This window comes from Danio rerio, chromosome 23, assembly GCF_052040795.2.
Source record: "Danio rerio strain M-AB ecotype USA chromosome 23, GRCz13ab, whole genome shotgun sequence".
Lineage (NCBI taxonomy): Eukaryota > Metazoa > Chordata > Actinopteri > Cypriniformes > Danionidae > Danio > Danio rerio.
In genome coordinates this window covers 36,596,619-36,610,000 of record NC_141043.1, presented here as the reverse complement: position 1 = coordinate 36,610,000, position 13,382 = coordinate 36,596,619, and the positions used below count along the sequence as shown (strand labels likewise).

The 13,382-nt window shown below is 35.3% G+C and overlaps 1 protein-coding gene across 3 annotated transcripts in view; it reads left to right on the top strand.

The window, feature by feature from the left end:
- Nucleotides 1-13,382, top strand: part of itga5 (integrin, alpha 5 (fibronectin receptor, alpha polypeptide)) — a 112,015-nt gene that overhangs the window by 21,423 nt on the left and 77,210 nt on the right. The gene's annotated exons all lie outside the window — the stretch shown is intronic.

Below are 13,382 nucleotides of genomic sequence, written 5' to 3'. Positions count from 1 at the left end.
CACACAGACCGCAGGTTGAGTGGTCCCTACTAGGCCTCACTAACACCACTTTTTGCAGCAACCTAGCTTCCCCCTGTGGTCTCCCATCCAGGTACTGACCGGGTGCAGCCCTGCTTAGCTTCAGTGGGCGGCCATGGGAGAGTTGCAGAAAGCTATCTGCCGGCAATATGGATATGAGATATGATTAGGGCCAGACAGAATCTGCTTACATTTTTTGCTGTTTCTGTGCAGGATTGTGTTAAAAATCTGCAGAATTAGTTTGGGAGTATCATAACTAAAACCTTAATATATAAAATAAAAAGTAATACCTTTTAAACTTTTATTTAATGTTTAAAATGCAAATCCAGTTAGATCCACTTTATTTGGTGAACAAAGTAGGTCTCTCATATAATATATCTACTAAAAGATCGAAAATATAAATTTACAAACTCTATTGTAGATAAATCATATAAATATTTTTCACATTAGTCAATAATCATACTGAAATTAATTTAAAAACTGAATAAATCGAAATGTACACGCATTTAGAATAGTAAATAAACAAAATCAAAGATGGGCTAAAAATCTGCGGAATTATGCGCGCGCAGATTCAGTGTGGGCCTAGATATGATGTACACAGTCTAGAATAAAATTAATATTATATTTAATAGTGTGAGTTTCCACATTGTGAAAAATATCATAACAAATATTATTATGTTGCTTCAACTTATTTTACTAAGGTAATCAGGTTTCAACTAAGTGTTTTAAGTTATACGAACTTAAAGTTTAGTCAGTTTGTTTGATGTAAGTTCATATGACTTGAAAAGTGAATCCAATTCAACTAAAAAAGTAAAATCAGCTAGAATTTGTTTACAGTACATGAACAGTAGTGCAATTTAGTAAGTGGGGGTAATATTTTAAGACCTTAATGTGACCCAACTCACTTTCTTGCATCATATCAGGAGGTTTCATTTTTCTAAAAATATGGAGATACTTGGGGACAGTTTTCACTTGTCTTCCTCCCTTACTATGTAGTTCTCTTGGCGCGCCAGCTCTGTGAGTGAGCTGTGGTCTCCCAGTGCCAGCTGACCCAGCGGTCACTGCTGTGCTCATCATCTTTGGGCCACAGCTCCCAGACAGCAGAACAGAGCACGTGCGGATCAGGTCTACCGAGTAGACGGGGCCTGCAGACTGAGCTTCTTCTGTCCATTTTTATCCATCTCATTATTAGCTGCTGCCATCGCAACCGCTTCACTGTTTAGCGATGCAGAGACAGACTGGCATCCGAGTTAATGCTCGCTGGCATAGAGCAAAGGAAAACACCCCCAAAAAAATGAACCAAACTTGAATTTCACGTTGGCTTTGTTTTGATTTAGAGAATGTTGGTTCATTGAGGTCATTGCATTTTTCTTGATGTTAAAGAGTTGCAACAGTGTACACTTTGTTTTGGATGCCTTCCACCATTTCCAGGAGAGGATGTAGTGTGCTATCATTGTTACCATTTCTTTGCTAAAAACAACATTCAGTTTTTTTTGCCTTGGAATAGCTTGATAATTGTTTGGCTTTGTTTGTGCAGAGTTTTTAGAAAAAGCCTCAAACTGCAATCAATCTTAAAGCTTTATATATGTCTGGTGTTCATGGGAAAACGGATAATCACCAATAATAACCAATGCTACTTACAGAAGTGACTGATGGTAGTCAGTTGTTCTTGGCACTCATATTGAAAAGTCATTAGCTTGATTTATTTGCTGTTTTTGTGATGCACAAATTAGGAAATTCACTACTGTTTATAACTTTGGGGCTGGTGTTCAATCATTTATTTTCCTTCAGCTTAGTCTCTTTATTAATCTGAGCTTGCCACAGTAGAACTGTCAACGTATCCAGCATATGTTTTACACAGTGGATGCCCTTCCAGCTGCAACCCAGTACTGGATAAAACCCATACACTCACATTTACACACGCACTCATACATTACGGCCAATTTAGTGTATTCAATCCGCCTATAGTGCATGTTTTTGGATGGGAAAACCCACCCCAACACTGGGAGAATCTGCAAACTTCACAGAAATTACAACTGGCTCAGCTGGGATTTGAACCAGCAGCCTTCTTGCTTTGAGGCAACAGTGCTTACCATTGTGTCACCGCATCACCCTTGGGGTTGTTGTATATATTATCAATGGAGTCATTTGTAGTTTTTTTTTTCAGCATCATTTCAGTCTAAAGGCTGATTTATAGTTCTGCATCAATCGTACATGTATGATCCGACACAGCCTTCACATGGCGTCATACCCACTTGCTGTGGTTGATGTGCACCTCTATTAAATTATGACCTACATGTCGTTTTGACCCCTAGAGCAAGCTCTGTGATTGGTCAGATTGGTATCGCTGATGCATGTGGGCAGGGCCAAGAGCTGCGTGAACCTGTTGTTGCAAGTGTCGAATCCATGAAGGAGTTCTAGTTGGAAACTTTTGTTTTTTGTTTACCTTATGATCAAAGCTGTTACACGTTCGCCTGGTTCCTCCCTCTAGTCGAGCGAGTTTTAGCTATTTGTACATTTAAGGTAACAATAAAAAACAAAACACCCATGACGAAACTCGACACAAAGGAACAGAAAAACTCTCCCAGCTAATGTTTTAGAAGTGTTATTGCAGAGCAACACAACAGATCGCTGTACACAGAAGAATAAACCAACCTTTAGTCACATGATCCTTCAGAATCATTATAATTTTCTGGTTGTTGTAACAATTGTTCTTCTTAATTTTGTTGGTGCCATGCTGATTGTTTTCCGTAAGGAATTTAAGAAAGTTTACTGCCATGATGTGCCATCTTTAATTATTTTATTGTTGTAAAACTACTTAAAGGTAGTTTTAAAAAATAGCTAGCGAATGAAAGCGAGCATTAGGGAAAGTTTGCCTATTGTTTTTTGTACGCGGTGCTGCCAGAATTTTTGATGGAATCATTGATGTATATACATTCTAGCTAAAGTCTTACATACAATTAAGTCTGATTTATACTTCTGCGTCAAGCGCACACGTATGCTTCGGCACTGCCTTCGTGTGGTCAGAGAGCCCTCATCGAGTTCATGAAGGACCTCCAGTTGGAAAATTTTTGTTTTGTGTTTACCTCATGATTTAAGGGCCATGAAACTGCAGATGAGAACAGCTCTTAGGTAAACAATAATCCTCCTTAGACACGTAAGTTATTGTTGTCGAGCGTCGCGTACACTGTTAATCCACACGTGAGTCTGAGTTCTCACAGAGAGAAAATGAAAACGAAACTTAACTGCAGCAAACTATAAAAGCAACACTCCACGCTTGTTTTGCCAACACAACGTGGCGTCTCTGGTGTAAACAGTGACACTAATGAATATTAATGAAGTTGCAAAATAGAGCGCGCTGATTGGTTTGAACCAAGCCTTACTCATGCATTAATGCATCACACTGTAAGACGTAATAAGGCACACTCTGGCACAGACGTCCAGTCTGCACGCTGGAATACAACACTATTATGTCATGGCCGGGACGCAGCTTCAAAAATTCGTTTCAAACAGGAAGTACGAATTTGCTTGAAATAACGCAAAAACAACCAATTTACACTTTTTAGTGAAATATAGGTGTCCTAATAGTGTTTTTAGCAGTGTGGGACACATATACCACTGTCAACAGCTCAAAAAATGTGTTTTGGTGTTTCGTGACCCTTTAAAGCTGTTACATATCCGCCGATTCCAGCCTTGAATGATTGTTTTCTGGTTGTTAAAACAGTTGTTCTGCTAATCATTTTCTTTGAGGAATATAAGAAAGTTTACTACCAAGATGTGCCATCTTTACTCAGTTTATTGCTAAATAATTAAAAATAGTTGTTTTAAAAATAGCTAGCGTTAAGAAAAGCAAGCATTAAAGACAATTTACCAATTGTCTTATGTTCGCAGTGATGTCAGAATTTGAGATGAAAATCATAGATTTATATACAATGTAACCCGAAATTACTCATACCCATGTATGTATGTATGTATGAAAACCTTAGCTGTAGCTGCCTGTCGCTCTTGGTGAGTATATACAGCACGAATACAACCGGCCTCTGACAAGCTGAGAGAGAGGATCACGTGAGCTCTACTGGTGCCCCTTTTGGCTGTCGCTCAAGAAAGTTGCTTTTCATTTGCATAAAGTTGAAGGATTTTCAACTTTGTCGCATCACTTGAGACGCCACCTTCTCGCCAATGGTTGCTGTTGCTTGTGTAGATGGAGTTCACCAAAAGTCGCTCACTCTCCTTTGAAATGAATGGTCACTTGTTGATTTGCCCCTGTGAGTCGCTTGTTGTTTGAATGAGGCTTGAGGCAAGTTTCTTTATAGTGGATGGTAAAGAAAAAAATTTAATTGATAATAAAATCATTAAAACGTACAAATACGGTCAAAATAAGATGTGCAAAGCTTCCCAGAAAAGACCTGAGTTTTGTTTATTATTCAGCTTTTAACATGAGCAGTTAGTTGTCTGTGCCATTTACAATGTGATGGAGGCAGACTGAGGTTTTGTGTGTTGTGTCTGATTTTCTTGCACCTTCATTTGCAAGTGTGTGGTTTCTTGGCAAGCTTAAGCATTTCTAACAGCACTCAAGTGAAATAAGCTAAACAGCTGGACTATAATGAAGTGTGCAATGGGTGGGAGAATGTTTTTAGCGGAAGTTGCTGGAAATGAAGGCTTTTGCCATATGATGGTGGCCTCTAACCATTTGTGCCATTAGTTTTGTGCTATCAGCGTCTTTCTCCCAACATTTTCGTACCACAGCTTAAGCCGATGACACATGTGGTGCGCCAGTTCATTTTTATAGCTTTAATTCTGGTCTGATTAGCAAACCTCAGAAGCAATGGGTTAACTGTTTAGACGTCCTTTGCGCTCAGTGGTGAAGTATCTAGCAAGCTTAGCATTTTAGTGGTAAGATATTCAAGCCTGACTTTCAGACTAACTCAATTAGCTTTAATTAGAGCCATACTGAGAATGGTTTTGTGTCTTGGTTGGAGTAGGTGGATGTCTCTTAGAGATATCACAAAGGGTGCTAATGTTGTTTTTCCCAGCTAACAATTTTACGTTATAAAGATTTTCCAGTAACTTTTCCATTTAAGTTATAAAAATGTTTTGTTTAAAAGCTATTAGAACATTAAAAACATTATTGTTTAGTTATAAGAAGGTTATTAAAGCTTATTATTCCCAGCTTAACGGTAAGGTTTTTGATGCTAGTGTTTTTAATTGTTTCCACCAACAACACAGTGATAATGTTTTTATCCTGAGGTTATTAGAATGCTCTATTAACAAAATGGTTGTTAAAATGTTCCAACAAAAACCCAATGATAAGGTTTTTATCCTAACATTTTTATTAACCTTTTGTTCACATCTTAATGGTAATGTTTTTAAAGCTAGTGTTTTTAAGACATTCCACCAGCAACACCGTTATAATGTTTTTATCCTAATGTTCTTAGAAAGTTCTATTAAAAACTCAATGGTAACGTTTTGTCCTACCATTTTTAGAATGTTCCATTCACAAATTAATGGTAACGTTTTTAAGGCTAGTGTTTTTTAAACGTTCCAATAAAGAACGGAATGATAACGTTTTATTCTAATGTTTTTAGAACCTTCCATTAACAGCTCAGTGGTAACTTTGCCAATGCTAACGTTTTTAAAACATTCCAACAAAAATTCAATAACTTTTTAATCCTAACGCTTTAGAGCATTCCATTAACAACTTGATGGTAATGTTTTTTTAAACCTAGTGTTTTTACAATTGTTCCAACAAAACACAATGATGACATTTTTATCCTAACGTTTTTTTTTAATGTTCCATTCATAACTTAATAATAATGTTTTAATACTAAAGTTTTTAAAACGTTCCAATAAAAACACAATGTTAACGTTTTTACCCTAACGTTTTTAGAGCATTCTATTAACAACCTAACAACTCAATGGAACATTTTTAGAGCATTCCATTAATAATTTAAGGGTAAAGTTTTTAAAAATGTTCCAATAAAAACACAATGGTAACGTTTTTATATTGACATTTTAAAAACATTCCATTCATAACTTAATGGTAATGTTTTTAATGCTAAACTTTTTAAAACGTTTAAGTAAAAGCAATGATAACATTTTTATCCTATAGAGCATTCTATTAACAACCTAATGGTAAAGTTTTTAAGGCAAGTGATTTTGAAAATGTTCCAACAAAAACACAATGGTAACATTTTTATCCTAACGTTATGAAAACGTTCTATTATCCATTACATAATGGTAATCCTTTTAATGCTAAAGCGTTTAAAACATTCCAGTTAATCCACTAATAACTCTTTTATCCTAACTTTTTAGAATGTTGCATTCATACCTTAATGGTAACATTTCTAATGCTAAAACTTTTAAAACGGTCCAACATAAATACAATGATAACATTTTTATTCTAATGTTTTTAAAACATTCCATTCGTAACTTAATGATAACGTTTCTAATGCTAATGCTAATGATTTTAGAACATTCCAACAAAAACACAATGAAAAACGTTTTTATCCTAACAATTTTAGAATGTTCCAATAACAATTTAATGGTAACATTTTTAATGCTAACATTTTTAAAATGTTCCAACAGAAATACAATGATCACATTTTTATCCCAACATTTTATAAAGTTCTATTAATAACTTAATGGTAACAACACAATGATAAGGTTGTTTTGCTAATGTTTTTACAACTTTTACCAATAACAAATAACGTTAAGGAAATGTTCTACTTAAAATAGGCAACAACATTTTCTTTCATAACTTTGAGACAACCTTTAGAAAACGTTAGCCAAAGTTACAAGATCATTCCCTGTTAGCTGGGTTCCTCATTTGATACTGGTATTACTGTGGATGACTTTGTGTCCATTTATTTCTGTAATGGTTTTCAAAACGAGGATATTTTGAATGTTTCCAGTTCAAGATAATACAAAGTAAATGAAGCTCAAAACCTAATGACGCCAGAAATTTCCAGCTTCCAAATTCAGCGACCTCTGACCTTCGCAATAATTCTGATCACCAACTGCTAACAGATGCTAATAAAAGTCAAAGTGAAATTTGTTCTCCATATAACAAGATTAAAACAACATTCTGTTGTTCTCTTACAAGGCCATATTGTTTTAATTAAAGTAAGCTTCACTTTGGCATTTCTTTTTTCTGGAAGGCCTCCTGAAGTCTTTCTCATTTTATGTGGAGCCGTTACAAAAGCTAGCATCGAAGCCAAGAGCAATCTGGCTCTTATCATTATGCTAATGTTAGCGCAACGTTTTAGTGTTTAGCAGAGAAAAGAAGGAAATTTAAGAGCAGTGAGATCCCTCCCATAAGATAAAGCCCCATTACATGCTAATTGTTTCTTATTTACAGTTCTTTCAGATTATTATCAAATGGTGCAGTTTAGGCTACGCTTGCTTCGAGTGTTAGGCGGAAGACACAGTTATTTCCACTTGTTGATGAAAGCAAATTTCCTGTTATACATCTCTGATGGTTACATTATAATTTGTACACCAATTAAACTTGAATGCATATTTGGGTATTATATAAAATACTAAACATTTTAGACTAAGCATGTGCAGCATATTTAGCTTTTGTTTTGCTAATGAACACAGTTACTTTTTATCATGTCAACCTTGTGGTTTTGCATACATTTGATTTGTGCATTACTTAACTTTAATGTGAATGAATTGGAGTATGATGGCAAAAGTGCAAGGCTTGTAGTTGTACTGTAACTGTACACTTGTGAGCAGTCGGCCAAAGCAGTAGTGTAAGCGTACAGCATTCCAGGAAAAGTGCTTGGGAAAGTTAGTTGAATTTGCAGCTGTTCGACGCATTTCGCATGCATCATAGCAAGACAACATTTCATCAGTGTAGAGCATTTGAGTTCATTCCTAGTGTGTTGGGGTTCAGATGAGGTGGTCCGGCTTGTTCGGTTTTATACATAACCTGAAGGTGTTACTGATGGGAGTGGGAGTTTCGCAAGATGCCCTAATTCATTCCTGACTCCCAGGAGAAAGCCGTGGTGGGAATCTGGTATTGACATTACACCTCAGCTGGTGCTCTGTGACACCTCTGGGACACTCCCTCTGTCCATAAACACATATGGCGGAAAAATGGGATACACTCTCTGTAAGCCGGAAGAAGGCCTTGTTTTGGTTTCCCCTCCCTTATAAAAACAAATGGATTGTCTGCTTGCTCTTTTTTTTGGTTTGGATTTTGCTCTACTTGCAAGTGGCCTTGAAATCTGGTGGCCAAAACAAATCAGCATGTTTATTGTGCTTTTTTTTATAGGCTTATCCATTGTTCATGCCTTTTCCTTTTTGTCTGGCATTCGTCCCAGTGTGGAATTTGGAAGCTGTGCAGTTGTTCAATTCATTTTTGTTGTTGTTGTCATTGTACATGAAAATGTGTTGTGTAACTTCCAATATCAAAAAGAAAACTTTGAGCAAAGAGCAGAGATTTTCTTTCTAACACTTTTTGTGTTTTTTATTTATTTTTTTAATATTGTGAGATTTTTTTTGTATTTAAAAGTTTATTTTACATAGTTTGTCGACATTTCTAATTTTGACATTTTTGTTTTTTTAATTTGTAGTGAATAAATTCAGTTTAATCTTTTAGATTTTTTTCTTCATTTTACAAAAATATTTAAAATGTTTTATAACAGGATCCACCTATTACTACTGTTTTAATGTATTTTGTCAACTTAACCTCTTAGGGCTTTAGTGGCCACATATGTGGACAGCACATTTTAGCTCTTAAGTGGCTATTTCAAATACTCTAAATGTTTTATATTTTGTTACAGACATACAGTGTCATCCTGCCATCCTATTTTGCTAAACACTATTTTTAACTGTCCAAAATGGGCAAAAAAATTTGTTTTTACTCTCTGATGGTAAAAACATTTAAAAAAAAATTTATCTGTTATATATACATTAAAAACAGTCAGGTAAAAGTCTTTTATTTACATTCGGACCACAAGTCTACATATATGGACATCATTTTTCTCTAAAAGTACATCATATCAAAAGATTATACTATATTTTTACAAAACCTAAAAAATCAAGACCTTTCCCATGATCATTTGCTTTGCTATATTTGCTTCGTGTTTATTTTATTATTAAATTGATAGTTCATACAAAAAAATGAAATTTCTGTCATCATTTATGCACACTTCACTTGTTCATAACCTATTTGAGTTCATTTTGTTGACAATATTTTGAAAAATCCTGTTTGCTGTCACCCATTGACTACCATTGTAATTATATTTTTTATTATGGAAGCCAATTGGTACCATCTAGGCATGGGATGATAACCAGTTTTAAGGACTACAGCAGTATGGAAAAATCACGGTTTAAAAAAACGATACAATTCTCTGTTATGCCATTTCAACGATATATACATGTGTTTTATTTTATGTGTTTTTGGGCAGCAGTATCTCCAGCAGCAAAAGACCATTCACATTAAATATTTTAAGTGTTTCTTATAATAAAATATGCTGTGTTCAATGGGGAAAAAAGTTTCAATAGCCAGGCTTTTTACAAATTTTAGAGAAGTAATCACAATAAAGTGAAACCATGATATTTTTATCCAAGGTTATCATGCCTTCAGAATCTTATTCCGTCCCATGCTTAGTACCATCAACCAGCATTTTTAAAATATCATCTTTTGTGTTAAAGAAACTCCATAAAGGCATATAACTGCACAAGGTTTTTTGGGTGAAATATCTGTTTAAAAGCAAAGCTCATGGCACATATTTACATATTTATTTAAATGCCACTTCTCAGCAACAGCTTTGGGATGTTAGATGTAAGTGAATTATGGAATTGAACAAAGTTTGCTACTTCAAGTGCATTCGCACACAGCCATTTGCAGTTCATGTAATGGCCACTGCTGTCGCTAATAACAAAGACTATAGATTACAAAGGACATGCCACTTGCATAGTTTTGAATGGGAAAAAGTGTAACGGTCAATATGTTGAATGAAGCCCCGCCTTCTAGAACAGGATCCAATCATCAATTGATGTAGACTGGTGATACTCCAGGGGAGGGGCTTGGACCAGACATGCACTTCTGCAAATTTTGCTGATTCGAACATTTAAAAATTACACTAAAGAGACAGCTGTTGTTTTATTTTGTTGGTGATTCCTAATAATAAATTTAATTGTCAGCTTGGCAAGCAATTTTGGAGAATTTGATAATGTTTCCACATTCAAACGGAATGCCTGAGCATACTGCCTGCAAGGTGTTTCAAAGAAGGCCGCTGCATGAAATGAGTTGCCTTAAAGGCACTTAATAATAATAATAAGGGTTTAATAATAACAAAGACTTAATTAATAATAACAAGGGTTTGAGGTGCAAAATGCAATGTACTTCAATACAAGATGTCAATTTAAGCTTTGATGTCTCAAGACACTATTTCTTTTTGTAAATAACAACATGGAGAATCCACTCATTTCATTTAAGAATGCCATCCACTTGCTGTCTCCGGCCTGCTTTCTTTTGTTTTTGTTTTTTTTTTTCAACTCAAATGGTCATCTACGTATACCACTCTATCTCTTCAGTCCATCTAAAGTGGGCTTGAATCTCCATGGCTGACCGGAGGGTTTTCTGAAAGCAGTCTTTGTAAGGAAGCCCTCTGTTACGCGTCACTGAGACCAGCCCTAGGGCAGGAAAGGGTGTTTCTTCCTGTACCTTGACCCCCCCCTGGAGATGCCCTCAGTGCCCTTTCATGAACACCTCCACACCCCCGTCCCCAGTCTCTCAATGGACCGGCCTTAATGACAGGAAAGATGATAGTAAGTTTACAGACAATGAGGTCATGGCGGCGCTGCACCTATCCAGGCCGGCTCTCGGAAAATTAGACACAGATTAGAAGAGCAGGGACAGTAATAGTGGTTGTCTAACTGTTGGGTACTTTTTCTAAGAGCTTGTTTTAAAATGTTAAATCTGTGGTATTAACTTTCTAAATGGCCATCATTCAAATGATAAAATGGACAAGTAATACTGTTGATGTGGACTGTCGTTTATAAGTTTGAGGTCCCTAAATGGTTTTCGAGAGAAGTCTGTTAGGCTGGTGCATTTGTGTGATCAAAGATGTAGTAATTTTGAGAATTGTTGCAATTTAGAATTTAGGTTTTGGTTTTTGACAAAGCAGATTTTTTTTCAGCCATTACTCCAGTTTTATTAATATTCCATAGTAATTAAATAGAAAGCTACACTTCAAAAAGAACACCTCAAAATAAAGTGTAACTAAAAGGTAATGGCTCTAAAAAACCAGCTTAGTCACAAACAAATTAAAAATGTATAAAAAAGAAACACACAACATCTTCACACAAACTCAAAAATACAAATTTTGTTTCCAAGGTTCATTTCGGTTCCATTTTTTTTATCCCTTTAACTGTCCCACCCAGAAAAAAAATATTTTGGATTGTATTTCTTAACTCTTAATGTTGCTAGTTAACACGATGCTTTTTTTCAACAGATCTCATAATTTCTAAGATATCATTCTCTAAATGGTTAATATATCAGTTTATAGTAAAAGTACCGGAATTAATACATATACTATGAAAAATTGCAAAATATGAAGTGTAAGACCAATTTATTTAACAACATATTTAAAATAAAACCTTTTTGAATACTAAATCATCTTTATTTTTTGAAGTATGACATAAAATATTTCAGATTCTCATTTCATTTAAGGTGTTCTTGTTATAGTGTAACTTTCCATTTATATACTAAGTAATATTAATTAATAGCATGTACTTAGTGTATGGTTAGGGTTGTGGGGTAAGGTTTAGGATTACTTGCATATAATTAAGCATAATTAATTTTAATTACTGCATTAACATGCAAGAAGGATAACAAAGAAAACTTAACTCGGGGGTATCCAAACTCAATCCTGGAGGGCCGGTGTCCTGCACAGTTTAGCTCCAACTTCCTTCAACATACCTGCCTGGAAGTTTCTAGTATACCTAGAAAGAGCTTTATTAGCTTATTCAGGTGTGTTTAATTATAGTTGGAACTAAAATATGCAGGACACCGGCCCTCCAGGAATAAGTTTGGGCAACCCTTCCTTAAAGTAAAGTGTTGCAAACAGTTCTTGTTCATGTTGAGAAAAAGATGTGCTGATTGAGCTTTTAAAAATGTACTTCTGCTATTAAGATGCTTTTTCTTTAGTACATTCACATGGCACTAAATACAAGTGGTTGGAATATTTTTTTAGTACTTTATGATTTGATTCTTAAGGTCACGATTCTTCGTATTCTCTTGTTTTGTCTTGACAAATCTAAACACATTGACGATCTGGCCACATTTGTGTTTAGATTTAAATGCATGTTAATATTGGCCATAGAAATCAAATATTAATCATTTTATGAGAATGTAAAAATGCCATTTAAAAACACTGATCCTGCTTCTGTCTCTCATCCTGCCACAACGCAGTTATTTAGCCATGAGAAGTGTTGAGAAGTTTATTTGATTAGTGAAACTTCGACATGAGCATTACTTGAGCATTACTTCTAAACATGTGGCTGTGTTTGTCAGTATTTGCTCAAATATTTGCAACTCTTGAGTTTTTGATAACCCAGAGGGAAAAACAGCTGTAGATGCAGAGTTAACTCCTCTTCAGCAGTGTCCGCTCTTGTTTTCCCATTGACTTATTACCCAGTGGGACCTGGTGTGTGTCTGTGGCTGTGTTGGCGGTCACATGTTGCCAACCAAGTTACTAACCATTGCACATGGCCACGCCGTTACATAATTCACTTCTGTATGGTACATTATGAGACAGTCCATTTCCTAAAAGACTATAAATTGTCTGGAGTTCTTCAATCTTAATGAAATCTGAAAATGAGAGAATGATAATGCAGAATTTGAGTTTATGGGAAATTAACTAAAACGTCAATATAACTCTTTGATTAGTTGTGTTTAGATTAACTAGTAAATACTAACTAAACTAATTTTCATAGCATAAAGTATGTTTTCATTAGCCGGGTTTCTATCCTAACATGAAGCAAACATTTCAAAGTTCACACAATTAAATAGATGGATGGATGGATGGATGGATGGATGGATGGATGGATGGATGGATGGATGGATGGATGGATGGATGGATGGATAGATAGATAGATAGATAGATAGATAGATAGATAGATAGATAGATAGATAGATAGATAGATAGATAGATAGATAGATAGATAGATAGATAGATTAAATTTGATGCATAAGAGCAGCTTGTTAGAGCAAGTTGTTAGAGCAGACGACTGTAGTATTGGTAACCTAGTAACCAACAGTAAACAAGTCAAGCTAATGGAGCCACATGGATGTAATGTTCGCTATGAGTATTTTCACCTCCCATTATTTGCATTAGCCCTTTTTTGCA